At 39.8% G+C, this 14749-nt stretch overlaps 1 long non-coding RNA gene across 11 annotated transcripts in view; it reads right to left on the bottom strand.

Annotated features, from left to right (window-relative positions):
* LOC134415266 (uncharacterized) overlaps positions 1-14749 on the bottom strand; it is an 85028-nt gene that overhangs the window by 52156 nt on the left and 18123 nt on the right. For 10 of the 11 annotated variants that reach the window (XR_010026995.1, XR_010026998.1, XR_010026996.1 and 7 more), the window contains 4 exons: positions 14233-14388; positions 11852-12005; positions 8060-8131; positions 612-721 (listed from right to left, as the gene is read on the bottom strand). This is a non-coding gene — a long non-coding RNA (uncharacterized LOC134415266). Of the gene's footprint in view, positions 1-611; positions 722-8059; positions 8132-8881; positions 9079-11851; positions 12006-14232; positions 14389-14749 lie in introns of those variants that run through there. The other variant, XR_010027004.1, reaches the window with a different exon arrangement.

Raw genomic sequence — 14749 nt, 5'->3', positions numbered from 1 at the left:
CTGGGGCCAGGTCAGGTTGCTGGGCCAGCCTTGATGTTCCTCTTCCCTTCAGGAGAGCCTGGGATGGCTGGGAGATTCCAGGGGGATGGATCCCATCCCCATCCCCATCCCCATCCCCTCCCAGAGGGGAGGCAGGGGTGCTCTGCTCCAGGCTTTGCATACAAGGGCAGGGCTCAACAGGTTGGCAGGAGGGCAATTTCCATGTTCCTTTCAAAACCTTTTGGGTTTGCCTGCATAGAAAACTGTCCGTAAAATATGTTCATGCGTCAGTTCATAATTAATTAAAAAAAATCTGGGTTCAACGATATTAAGCTGGGTTTGGGGAACATTGAAAACAGAATTTACGATTGTTTTGCATGGAGATAGGTAGCTGAGGAAGTACCCAATACTTATTTCTGTCCATTTAAGTCTGTTGAAGATGGGTAGCAGCCCTGGGGTTAAAATGATACCCAAACTCATTTTCTTGTAGGGGATGCTCATCAGGGTAATTTCATAGAATCATGGAATGGTTTGTTTAACCAGATCCTCATTATTTTATTGACTGCAGGGAGGAGAAAAATATTCCTTAATACCACCAGGAGTTAATTAGCAGGGTCTAAATCACTACTTACCACCAGAAACTCCTGCATGGTTCCTGGTTCCTGTCTCCAGCTCTGCACCTCATCCAGCCTCACCAGGAATTGTGACTTTATTTCTGGAAATATTCCATGCTTCGTATGGGCTGCAGTGAAAGTAAACAACAGTTGAGTGAGAAGATGTGATGGAGCATCCAGAACCCAAATGTCTCAGGGTACCTCATTTAGTGACAACAATAAGGGATTTAAATATTTAAGTGTTTTTTCCTGGTTATTTTAACCTGGAAATTCAACCTGGAAATTTAATTTAACCTGGAAATTCAATTTAATTTTTCTTCAGGGAAGAGTTCAGTGGCTGCAGCATTCCCCACTCCATGACTGCTGTACAAGGAAGAAGAACATTCTCCATTTCCATCACTGATTATTTTTTTGCTGTAAAACCTTCCCTATCTTGACAGGTGGAGGTGGATATCAGTCAGTCACCCTGTGTGTGCCTCAGGATCTCAGAGATCACCTTTTGAGATCAGGCTGAAACTTTCTGCAACCAGCTTTAGTCTCAGAAGCGTTGCACCTTGCCCACAAAATGGTGAAGACTTCCTTAGTTCCCTGCATTTCCCTGTTCTCCTTGTCCTTTTATCCTCTCCTATTGGAACAGTTCATCTGACTGTTTATCTGCATTACTTACCTGCACTTATTTTCTAAATTCACACAGATTGGCAGCCCCCAAAGGACTGAACATTTTGGTCCTGCTTATTATTTTATCCATGTCCTGGGTGGGTGGGGAAAAGTTGTCCTAAAGGTGCACAGGAGGAACTGCAGAGGCTGAAGAGCAACTTCTAGGTTTCATATCTGCAGGTTTATAATGAAATATTAATAAAATGACTGGCCTGAAAAGCAAAAGAAGGGAAATGCTCTTTGGTGTGCCCCAGCCAAGCTGAGAACACTGAAATCACAGCATATGTTTTCTCTCTTCTTAAAGACTGCAGATTATTACAGGCAGGCTTTATTGTGGTCTATAATTTTGGTTTTCTACCTCTGACTACGCCAAACAGCATTTTTTGTTTTGTTCAGGCAGCAATCAAGAATGGTATGTTATCAAGCCACAGCACTGTGACCCTTGGATTTAAAGAGACTATTCCAGCTACTTGGAGCCAACACATATATTAAATTCTGAGGTTGGAGGAAGGGTGAAAAACAGAGGACATGTTTTTTAAGATGTCTTGCAACCCTTGAGCTCGGTTCTTCATTTCTCTTCAAGATTTATCGATTTTGGTGCACGACCACAGATTTTACAAGGATGTTACACAAAGGGCATTCCATTTATTTTGGTCAGCAGCCAGACAGTTAAATTTCTAAACAGCTGTCTCGGACTGGATGAACACATGGACTCAAGATGTCTTAAAATAAAATGAAATAATGACTTGAATGCTGTTTCTTCCAGTATAGGTGTGGTATAAATAAACAATTAAAATAGTTTTCATTTTCATGTATATGGGGAAGAAATAGAAAGTTTCTGGAAGAGAATATTAAGTCCTACCTTCAGGACAACTAAATGCACCAGGTTACTAATTAATTTCCTTCCTGGTAGAACACTTAAAAACTTTTGTATAAGAACTTTCATACAAAACATTTAATCAGTTTTTTATAGTAAACAACAACAAGAAAATCTCAAGACTGTAAAACAAATCTTTGATTCTTACATATATTATAACCTTTCTGCTTTTTTCAACCTCTTTCTTTATTGCAATAAAAGACAAAATTGTCATCCATATGTCTCTGTCTCTCAAAATACAATGTATTAATTTAACTGCATTAAGCGGTTAGCTCATTAATTAAGGTATATGGAATTCTGGTTTTTGTTGCTGTTGTTGTCCTCCTTAGAAATAATATAACTGGGAAGTACTACTTGCATGAGCAAGTTAATTATTCTTCCCATTATTCATATCCTGACAGCATTAAAGATGTAAATTATCAAGCTAGTAGAAAACAATGAGAAATTGAAAAATAATAGAGATCACTGCACGTTTTTTACATGGAATAAACACCTGCTCCACAACAAGGGCAGGCTGGAATGGGCTTTGAGCCAGGCTGAGAGAGTTATTGAACAAGGTTTTTGGTGAAAGGATGGATGTATGCATTAGGTGTCTCTCTAACTTCTGCCATCTCCGTTGTGCCAGGACAAGAATTTTGTTTTGTTTTGTTTTCTGGTTTGTTTTTTGGGGTTCTTTTTGGAGCAAGACGCAAGGAGGGGGTAGATTGGACTTAATTTCAGTCAGATTAGTCTTCCATTCCATCTCCCTGTGTACAAGTAGAAGTATTCGCCACAGAATAATCAAAGGGATAATGCAGGAAGGAATACGTGGCTGGAAAAGAGGGAGATTGCTTACACAGAACTCCAGGAACCACAAAACCAATCAGGTCAGTACAGGCTTTACAGAATCCAGTACCAATACTTCTAATTTGGACTAGAAAAGGAGCAGTGTTACAATTAAAACCCAACAAACCCCAAACCAAATCTAATCTGAGTATGGCTGAGTGCAAACTGAATCTAATCTGAGTATGGCTGAGTGCACATCTCTGTGGAGCTTGACAGCCCCCAGATCTATTTCAATCAGATGCTTCTGTGGAATAAACCAAATCTTTCTTCTTTCTAACGGCAGAACCAAAAAGCCTCTGGTTCTTGCTGTAGAGAACACAGGGAGAGGCACCTCCCAAAGGCTGGTTTTAGGACCTAAGGCTTGTAGCTGCTTATTAAAAGGTACACACTGAACAAGTTACATGCCACAGCTGCTCACAGAACTCACCAGGCTTTAAGACTGGCTCTAAATTACATATGAGGTTCAGACCAAACCAGGCTACAAATCCAGGATGAGAACAAAATGCCCTGAGGAACGTTTATCATCCCTTTCCTTCCCCAAGAACAGCTCAGTGATTTGAGCACTGCTCAAGACTGAGGGGCACGGGCCTGCCACGAGAGATAGGAAGAAGATAACCCAGCCAAGGTTATACAGATTTTTACAAGTATAGTGAAGTTTAGGCAGTTTTCTGATCCTTTCTGGCTTCAGCATGTTTTTGAAGTATTCCTGTGTGAGTAGCAAAATCTGCTGTGTATCCCTGTGCTGGGACGAGTCACTGAAGAAAGATTTCCCTTAGTGCCAATTGTGAAAGGGGTTTGGGGAAATGTGATTATTAATGAGCATTTATAGGGGCTCTCTGTAGATTCCCTCCTAATGAGATCAGATTTTTCAGATGTGAGGTGAGCTTTAGCCTGTATTCTTATCTGATCTGAATTTAAGACTGAGATCTTTGCATGTGAAACTTAAATGCTGGGAAATTAAAATGCAGCTGCCTGTATTGTAATCACAGAACTGCAGAGAAATGTTTTCATTAATTCCTGATCTGCCTGTTTTGACAGCAGCTTAGTTGTCTGATAACGGCAAGGAGACAAATTAAATCCTGCTGCAGGCAGTACACAGACCACATTACTCAAAAAGAGAAATTAAAAACTGTTGAACATCTGCTATTACTGTGAATTTAATCTGTAGAACAACTTCATTATTTTACTTCGCATATTTAACTTTATTACTGAGGAAAAAGAGAGCGTCCTTGTGGTTAGAACATTGTTTTCTGGGGTAACAAAAGTCTGTTACTTATTCTCCTATTTGCTATTGATTCCAGAGTGACTTTCTACCAATAAATTAGCCTGTTTGTACCTTAGCTATCCCATCAGCCAAATGAGAATACAATTAATGGGAATACTACTACTGTTCTCTTCATGAAGTGCTGGGAATATTAATTAGGTTCAAATGTGGCCCATTGAGGAATGGCAGAAAGTACTTCTCAGTACAGAAAATACTTAGTTTCAGGTTGTAGCTGAGAATTATTGTGACTTGAATCTACCAAAGGGTACAAATCACAAAATGAAACTATTTTGAAAAAAGTTTCCAGAGATGTAAAGGAAAACAAATAAGGCATAAATATGAGAGAGAAAATATAAAAATAAAATTTAAAATTTTAGTTGTGTGCAGTTGTAACATGAAGGGAAGTCTTCAGAGTCATTAGGAGGGTACAAATCAGATGTGCTTCTTCTAACTGAATTTTGTTACAATTGGCTTGATGTGATTAACCCAGCTATATTTCAGCTGTTTTACATGGTATAGATATATTAAATGCCAGTAAATGGAAATCTGGATTGCAACATGAGAAACACTGATGACTTGCAGAAGTAAAGACCACAACTTAATCAGAATTACAGGAAGCAGGTTTAAACAATAATCTGTCCACTAAAAAGTGCAATGATGATACACACAATTTTATATGTCATATAAAGAAAGCTATAAATAATATTGTAAAAGATAAGGTATTGATGGATAAAACTACTCTCTAGAGGTTTCCTATGAATTTGCATGAAAAGGTATATCCTGTCTTTCCCAAAATCCTGTGGAATACTATCTAGGAATTCCTGCTGGAGAGCACAGCTGACAGCACTTTGGGAACAGACCTTGGTCTGTAATGGATGGGCCCGGCATTGTGAGGAGTCTCCAGTGCTTGCAGGTTTAAATGCTGCCTTCAGAAGGGGCAGGATACCTACAATGAGCTCCTTGTTTGCCATCAATTGAGCACCCTCTCCCAGCCCTTCCTATTTGTCAAGATGTAGACATGAATCAAACTCTGGAGGTGTAATAAAGGGCTGGTAACTCTTTCTTCCTTCCTCCCCCCGGCCCCCAGCTCCCCTTTCTTTTCTGAGGTCCTCAGAACCGCAGCTAAACACGCTCTGTATGAGCAGCTCGTGTGACAGCAGATGATGAGATGTCACAAAGTGCTCCTTTATTCAGCACCTCAGCCACTGGCAAGCGGACCTGAATCACATCCTCTGCCTCAAAATGCCTGGAGCCCCTCTGCTCCTGCCTGAGCACTGAATGAAATGAAATTAAATGAAATTAAATGCTTCCTGAACAGGGAAAAAAGAGCACATTTCAGCATTTATGCTGTACCTGTAAGCACATTTAACATCTAACCACATCAGAATTTCCACCTTATCTCCCTAAATCTCTCTGCTCTCTGTGAAGTTGTTTGGCCACATCAAGTCACAGTCATGGTCCCTTTTCAATAGCTGCACTCACTATTTTCCTTTTTATGAGATTTTAATGACTCTGGCAATTATTTGTCCATTCACAAGAGTGATAGCTGATCTGAAGCAAAATAGGAGGGAAAAGACCAAGCATTTCAGGAAGATTTAAAAGGTTTTTTAGCTTCATGCCTGATGTATTAACTAAATAAAAAGCTAACTTTATGTTGGTAATTAGAGATAAATTACCAAAACCTGCTACAAGATGGCAGAGGTGTAGAAAAGCATTACTTGTGCAAGATGGGAAATTATTACTTTATAAATTATTAAAGCAAAAAATAAACAAGTAATTATTATTTGTATAAATTATTATTTGTGCTGCCTTTGTGGAAAGGATACCATCCTCTAGGATCTGCAACAGCTATTTTGACACAAGTTGCCTTTATAGTAAATTATGGGCATGCCAAGCATGGCCCCCTTTTCTATCCACTGAAAAAGTGACTGTACACTTTAAAAATACAATGTTCATCCCGTTAAATAATTTTTATATTTCATTTCTCACTTTGGTTCTTTAGGAATTATAAACTGCCACCTTCCAGTGACTGATTTTGACCCTTAGCCTTATACTATTCTGTTTTCACAACAGAAGTTTGTGTCTTCTTCACTGGTGCTTGTGTCCATATTTTCAGCTGACCTCCAGCTGTGACTGAAGATTTAGAAATATTTAAGAAGGAAATAAACCATTTCCTTTACTTCTTAAAAGTACTGTTTCACTAAAATGAAAATGCTATCTTTTATTCCCAAACAGTTTTTCTGCTTTTCACCATACCTTTTAGGGTAAATATTCATGGAATGGTTTGGGTTTAAGAGGCTTTAAAATTATTCATAACAATGTCCCATGGGCAGGGACACCTTCCCCTATCCCAGGCTGCTCCAAGCCCTGTTCCAGCCTGGCCTTGGACATTGCAGGGATCCAGGGCAGCCACAGCTGTGCCAGGGCCTGCCCACCCTCACAGGAAACAATTCCTTCCCAATATCCCATCTAAACTGTCTCTATCTAAATTTAAATATTAGGAAAACTTCTCTGACCATCCATTTTGAGGTGAAAATTAACAAAGAAATATCAGCTAAATGATACTGAGAGCTTAATTTTAAATACCAGAGCAAATTAATCCTTTTTATAGAAACTTCTGGTAAAAACATGTAATAGAAAATTTAAGAAATTGGTGATGACAATAAATTTCCCTACATGGAAACAAAGAGAAAACAATAACATTCCAATATGAATTCTTTCTAATGTAGAATTCAGACATAAATTACCATCCAGTGGTTGTCACATCAAAGCTATAGAATCAGCTTTGCTTAAATAAAATTTCTTTTCAGATCTAGGAAACTGCTTCTTGCCTTCGTATAATGGAAGCATTTCCCTCTCATCTTCCTTTTTGGAGGCATTATCTGTGTGTTTGTCCAAGTTCTTTCTAGTTCTGATTAACCATAGTCACCTATTTCATGTCACAGCACATAATAAGATATTCCTCCCTCAGACTTTCTGCACATCCTCCTCCGAATCTCATCAGTTTTAACATAATTAACTCCCAAAGAGATGTACTACAGCAGCAAGTTATATAAAGGAGCAGTTGATTGTTAAGGATGACAGACAAGCCCTGATGCATGCACTTCCAAGCAGTGATTCTATATAAAAACCTGGTTAATTAGTTAATTACAATAAGATAGGGGTGTATCACCCAGAACTACCCATCACTCAAAAAGAAAGTTTTAGCTGTGGCAACAACTTCAAATCACAATGAACCCCATTTGCCACCCCGTGCAATAAATTCAGCATTGCAAATGAAACAGAAAAGGAGCATTTGGGCACTTCCAAAATACAAATAAATGATCCCAATTGAATGTTCAAAGAATAGCACTGCCTCAGAGAAAAAAAATATTTTTTCCCCTTTGCTGGAACCCTGCAGAATCCATCTTTAACAAGCCCTCAGACTAAGCGCACACCATCTGAGCAATATTTGGAGTTCCTCTGAGTGTTTCCAACTTGAACCCAGTTAACTGCAGTTCACCTCTTGGAAAATAGCTGCTCTTTGCCTCAGATGTCTTTGCCATGAATCACAGGTGGATACTCACAGCCACTATTTGTTTTGAAAGCAGAGAATGTTTCTCCACTGTGAAGCAGTTCAAATATTCCCTAACATGAGCTACATGGAAGTTAATTTGCTACTGCAATCCAGACCTAAATTACGAGGCCTTCAGAGCTGTAGGAAACCTTGTGCTCTTCAGGATTTGCTAAAGAAATCAGTTTAAACACATCAACAGGACTTACTTGATGTTTCCCCCTCTTTTTCTCATTAGGTGTTACAAAGTTAATGGCTCATTAACAAAGATTTGGATAGCTTGTACTTACCTTTTGTAATCGTAAGCTAAATAGGATTCCCACTGATGACCTTCAAATAAAAACACGAGGGGAGAAAAGTCTCTGTGGAGGAGACAGGAGAGAGAAGTGTTACTGAAGTATTAGACAGAAAAAAAAACGCAAACCCAAACCCCAGACATCCCCAAGAATCAGCTGGTTTTTCTCCCGAGGGCAATGAATCCCTAAGAACAATTTCACTAAGGACAAACTTCATTTTGTGTTACTTGGAGTGTTAAGATCAGGATCAATTTCTGCAGGACATGCTGTAACTCATCCAACAGTTATGGGCTGAACACACTGTGAAGAATTTTAGTTTTTTTTTAATCAAAGGTCATATTTTTTGGCCTTTCTGGTCTTACTACTTATGTTGTTTTTAAAAAATTGTATTAAGGCCACAAGTATTCAAAGTAAAATTTTGGAAGTAATTTTATGAAAACTCCTTTGTTCTGCTTTCTGCAGAATATGCTTTCTCACAAAGTCCTTATAACCAAAAGGAAATTTGGATATGTTCTACAGTCCAGTTTACAATTTAGAAAGATTATTTGATTATTAAGAAACCAGAAGCCTCCACAACTGAACTGCTGGGGGGCATTTGGATCACTTATAGTCATAGCTTATTAATATGTGAAGAGGTTGGAGGTTTTGTGGTGATGTTTTTCTTGTTGGTTTCTTGGGTTTTTTAAATTATTTTTTTCAGGCTTATGAAGGATAAGAAGTCTAAAACATGCAACTGCCCTAATCTTTCATCAGGTTTATTTGCATTTAAATCCCTTGCTTTTGCACTCCTGCCTATATACAGCCAAGCTTATTTACCTTCTTATCTCCATGTTTTTCAGGAAATTATCATGAAGAAATCTAAGGAGAAGTAGTTGTGGGCCATTTGGATTCTGTTCCCAGAAAAAAAAAAGGTAGCAATGTGTGTTGCCCATTTCTCAGTAGCTTTTTCCTTGTGAGATGTTTGTATCTCTGTCACAGTATTCATTTTTTTTCCTCTGTCCTTCCAGAAATGAAAACAAATACACCTGGTATGGAAAAACTTGTGTATAAATACAGGAAAAAGGGATACCCCTTGGCAGTTCATGAGGAAGGTCAGACTGAGGCTAAATAAACAGGATACTTTTCTCTCCCACTCAAATAATGAATTCCTAAGTGTTTCATGCCTTAATCAAATTAAGGAATGAATTCTCTATTAGTCCCTGATCACCCTAATTCCAGAAAGTCTCATTTCTCCTGGGGTTCTCACCAGTTCATCCAGCTCATGCACCACAAATCAAACCACCCTTCTTGGAAGTTCTTTCCAGTGCTTTTACTCATGGCATTTAGGTTGCAAAATCTGACTGTTTCCTCAATTACCAAACCAATGTGAATCACAGCATTAAAAAAAAAAGAAAACAAAAAAGAAAAAGAAAAAGAAGTAATCTTCCCATCATCTTGTTTGAAGCAGGGAGGAAGAAACTTTTTATATATGAGCTTTACCTTGACCCAGGGGTTTCTGGTTTTTGGCATTCCTGTTGTGTCCACCTTTCCAGTGAGGGGCAGGAAATGAGGGAGAGAGCAGCTGCCTCCTCAAACACACTGACTGCAACCAAAATCTCCCTCTCGGGGATCTCAGTTCCCTTAAACCAGGCTGATTCAGGAGCAAATTTTGCACTGACTCAAACTTTTCTCTTCCAATTGGCTGCAAAGTCACAGCTGTGCTGCTGTTTCAGGTGTGTCCTGCAGTGCAGGCCACCTCTCATGATCCACACCCTTTGCACTTCCCTTATTCCCCACTCCTGCACTTCCCTTATTCCCCACTCCGTATTCCTTATTTCTTATTTATTTAGTGTGCTCAGGGAAGCAATGGACTTCCAGCTCTAACAAGGCATAACACAAGTTTAATTAGAAGTTCAGTCATATTCTCACAACTACTCTGCACAAATTTTGGCCCATATCTTTGGCCAAATGTATCCATATTTTTTGGTTTTAGAATAATAAAATCATTAAGGTTGGAAAAGATCTCTAAGATCATTGAGTCCAACCTGCTTTGAGAAACGGGAGACTACAATTAAACAATAAAGTTGTACTAAATGACACCCCTGAAATTATTCACTGTCTTTGGACTCTTTTCCCCCCTCCAAATTTATAATGTTCTTTTAATATTTACCTACAGAGAATGCTGCATTAAGTGGTTTTATTTATTTTTTTTACTGGATATTCAAAAGCCACATGTGGACGTATAAAGGATATAAATATTAGTAATAGAAGGAGAGTCATACATAAGAAGGGGGAAAACAGATTTTAAGATGTTTTTTGTTAAAAAATTTGCTCCATTTTCTCCTTTGACTGTGTTACATAGACAGACATCCTGTGCTCCAATTTTGGTTTGATGCATTCTAAACCTTGAGGTCCTGAGAGCCTGAAACCTGGAAACCCAAATGATTTACTGACACGATTTTAGTGTTCTTAGGTCAGTTCATCGTGTTCCTGGCTTTTCTCTGGCTTTTTCTGCGTAGATGTGCAGAGTTCAAATCTGTGACAAGCCCCATTTAATAACTTGCATCTGTCTGCCTTTGCTAGCCTAGAAAATGATTGCTCCAGTTTGGCTAATGACCTCTCTGTTCCAAACCTCTCCAAACATCCTCAGTATTTTGTTTATCACAATAAAGAGCAGCAGCACACTGAGCATGGTGGGCTGTTTTGAATTCTGGACTCCACATTTCTGTCATGATCTATGTGAGGGCTGGCAACTTGCTAAAAGTTGCTTAGAAAACTTCAAATCTCATTTTGGAGTCCAGCTAAATTAACCTCCTTGGTCAAAGCCTCACCTTTCATTAATCATTATCTCTTTAAGCAGATTAAACTCTTGAAATGAGCAGCATGGGGGAAAGAATGACATTTGGAGATAGCAGGGGAAGATAGGAAGCATTGCTATCACATGCTTAATCATGGGGCATTTGGGAGAAAATATGGCAAGGAGATCACAGGCTGCACAATTGCAGGAAACAGAAATGCAAGGGGATCTTGCACAGTGATTAGAACAAATGGGACTCATCCATCACTGCATTTCCCCCCAAATTTAAGGGCTTACACATGCAGAGCTGAAATTACCTGGGGGTATCTCAGCTCCATTATCCTACTTAAGACATAAAAAGATGTTTTAATAGCCCTGACTTTGCTGTCTGTCTTGCTGGTCTGATAGAAAATGTCCTGTGATCCAGGCAAAGGAACCACTACCTGAAAATGTGGCTGTTCCTCCTTCAGTTCATCTGATTGCACTCTCAGGCTTTTTGGAGCATGTTTGTTTTATTTCTCTGCTTTGCCTCCTAAATCAACAGCCTGGAAGCAGACAGTGTTTTCCTTTTATGACATCTTGTGTTTTCCATGTTTCAGAGACAGGCAAACAGCTCAGGGCTGCAGAGTGCTGACACACAGCAATTGCTCAACAGGGACACTTTTGATGTGGAGGGAATTGGCTTTTTAGGGCAGTGGGAGAAAGACAGTGCAAATACCACTGGTGCTCAGTGGGGCTTCTGCTGGTTGGGCACCTCTTGGCCTCTGCTGACACCATCAAAGCTGCTGGGAGCCAGAGTCTCCTCCCAGAGAAACACAGGCAGCTCCTGCCTCCCTGCACAGCAACTCCTCAGCTGGGGCTGAGCTCAGAAATTCATTAAGGAAGTGCTGGTCAGCCTCCTTATGCACATCAAACAACTTCTGTGACTCTGGAAGGGCCTTTTATTTGGTGGGAAGATGCTGAGATTCCTGGAGAATTAAAGCCAAAGAACATAAACCTTGTACACCCACCTAAATCAGCAAGTGATGATCATGTGAAACTTCTCAAGAGTAAATATTTCCCAAATGTTCCTGGGTTTGATGAGCTTTGTCAGTCCAAACTCCTTTGGCTTCAGCCACCACAAGCAGGCCCTGCTCTGTAGTTACCATTGGTAAAATATTGTAGCTACAAGAGAAGACACAAAAACAATGTTAGGAAGACAGAAATTTAAAATTCTAATGACTGTTTAGGAGGAAAAGGCAAACCCTCACATTCAGTAATCAAATAGAGGTCAGAGTTTAATAACTGCAGGACATTTTTGCAGATAGTGTCAGACACAGGCTTTCAAAAGTACATTAATTTGATTTTCCCTGTCTGACAGAGCACTCTTGCCCTTCTCCCTCTACCAGCTGAGGAAACATAAAATGAGGGAAACTCAAAATCTGCTGTAAGCTGAAACACGTCAGCAACTGATGTGACACTGAAATAGCTGCAAAACAGTCTCACATCTTTTGCAGATATAGTTTTAAATGCTGATTTGTTCTGCCAGCTCCGTTTATGAAAGGAATAAGGTAAACCAGGTGAGGGACTGTGATTAAATGCATTATTCTTACAGCATACTTTGGGAGAGATGAAAAAAACCAGAATCCTTCTGAATAATACCCCAGAGATCAGAATGAAAATGAATGACACATGTATAAGTAAAAAAAAAAAAATCAATTTTAAATGCAGGTCAAATTGATTTGCATCATGGAAGGCTTATTAGTGATGTATACTTATCTTGAAGTACTCTACTGTTGTAATTTTAAAAACTATTTCTTCTTTTTCTAATTGTGAAACCTGTAGGATTCCTTGATGTTTAACTTGGCCCCCTGAGCGTTCACACCAGGCTGTTGACTCAAACTCTTAAAATATTTGGAGTGGATTGTAAAAATAGGAATTAAAATTGTTCTTGGTAGGCCTCAGCTTCCTCCTGCACACTTCCACTGCTCTCTGGCTTTGGCAGAGCTGGAAGTTGTTAGCAGCAGGGAGAGATGCTCTGTGTTTAGAAGGGAATCCATTGTTTGCATGCAGGGTGAGGCCAGTCTGCAAAAGTGCTCATTAAATGGGAAAGGAAACCTCCACCTGCACCAATAGCTTTCATTTTAAGTTGGTTTCCAGTAGCACAGCTCAGAAAGGCACATTTTCCTTCTGTGATGTGCCAGGTGTGTCAGTCAAATGTCCTCCTTGTGTGTTCTGAGAGCTGCAGGAATGGCTGAGCTCTGCATGAGCTTCCTCAGGAACCCCCAGAACTGTGGGGCAGGAAACCCTGGCGACTGGAGCTGCAGCATTTCACTTCTGAAGGAGTGAAATCATCACAGGATGGAATCATGGTCTGGGCTGGAAGGGGCCTTACAGCTCATCCCATTCCACCCCTGCCATGGGTAAGGACACCTTCCACTGTCCCAGGTGGCTCCAAGCCCTGTCCAGCCTGGCCTTGGGCACTGCCAGGGATGCAGGGGCAGCCACAGCTGCTCTGGGCACCTGTGCCAGGGCCTGCCCACCCTCACAGCCCCCTCAGGAGCTGGCAGGGCCATGCCTTGACTTTTCAGACTTAAAACCCATGAGGTGATGCTTCAACTAAAGAAAGACAACACCAATCCTGGCAGTTGTTCCTTCCATCTTTCATTCCGCCACAAGGGCTAAGTAGTATCTGGCCTCCTGCCTTTAAAGACATCAAAATATCCCTAATTTATCTTTTAAAAGGTTTCAGGATCAAAGGCAAGTAAAATCCAATGTGGTTTAGTGCTTGTGAAACCCTGGAACATCTTTAGGATTCACAAAGCTTCTTTTAACTTGCAAAATATTTTCCCTTAATTAAACCCCGTATTTCCCAGCCAGGGTGATTCAGTTTTATATTCAGCTGAAGTGAGAGAGTGCTGTGTGTTCATATAATCTAAAACACACACAACAGAATGGGAACAGAAAACTGGATGCTAAAAGTCTTCAGACATAAAACAGCAAATTGCTCATTAGCAAACAAAGTAAAATAGCATCCAAAAAGGCAGAACAAGACTTGACTACTCTTGCAGGAAAATCACAAACCAAAAGTGTGATGTCATTAACTCGCTTTAATAAGCAGAGTTGCCATTTAGGGTGCTGATGTTGAACCAGAGGAAATCCTCATAGAATTTTACAGACCCATATAGGTTCACACCAGCTGAAAGCCTCTCCTAAAAAACACTGGGTCCATTTCTGGAAGTTTTATTTTTGGGAGGAGGCAAATGAAGAGATTTCAGAGGAGAAAAAAAAAAGAAGAAAGAAAATTGAGGGATCAACTGCCAAAGCTAAACAGGTAATGGCATGCTCAACTTACACAGAACTGCAGCAATGTGATAAATGAAGAAAAAAAGAAAACCTAGAATATTCTTACCCAGAGATGTGAGTAGCTGTGGCATCCTGTCCTGTGGTGCCCTCCAAGAAGTGAAACAGCAGCTGCTCAATGATATCCCAGCTGCTCTTGAAAATTCCCACTTGGAGCATCATTCCATGGACCTCACACTTGACTCTGCTGACTTGATTGCCCTCCCTTTTTAGAAAAAACAGAAATAGGATGTGACAAGCTCTAATACCATTCAAGGCTAACTCTAGAGATAGAAAAGATATTCTGGAGTTGACAACTAAACTGATTTTGACAAGTGGGAAAAATGCACCTGCAGTGACAGATTACTCAGCTTAAGAGAGGTGAAAATTCAAAGAAATGTCCAGTCAAAAAGTATGAAATGGAGAAACAATGGGGAAAGATTTGGAAGCATCCCATTCCTTTATATCTATACTGAGAAAGTATTCCACATCTGGTTAGATAGATTTGTGTTCTTCAATAAGCTTCAGCTAAGAGAAAGACAAAAACCTTTGGCCATTCTAGACCTGCTGTTACACATTTAAGCTGA

This window comes from Melospiza melodia, chromosome 2, assembly GCF_035770615.1.
Source record: "Melospiza melodia melodia isolate bMelMel2 chromosome 2, bMelMel2.pri, whole genome shotgun sequence".
Lineage (NCBI taxonomy): Eukaryota > Metazoa > Chordata > Aves > Passeriformes > Passerellidae > Melospiza > Melospiza melodia.
The sequence above is the reverse complement of the archived record's forward strand: the minus strand, read 5'-3'. Positions and strand labels throughout refer to the sequence as shown.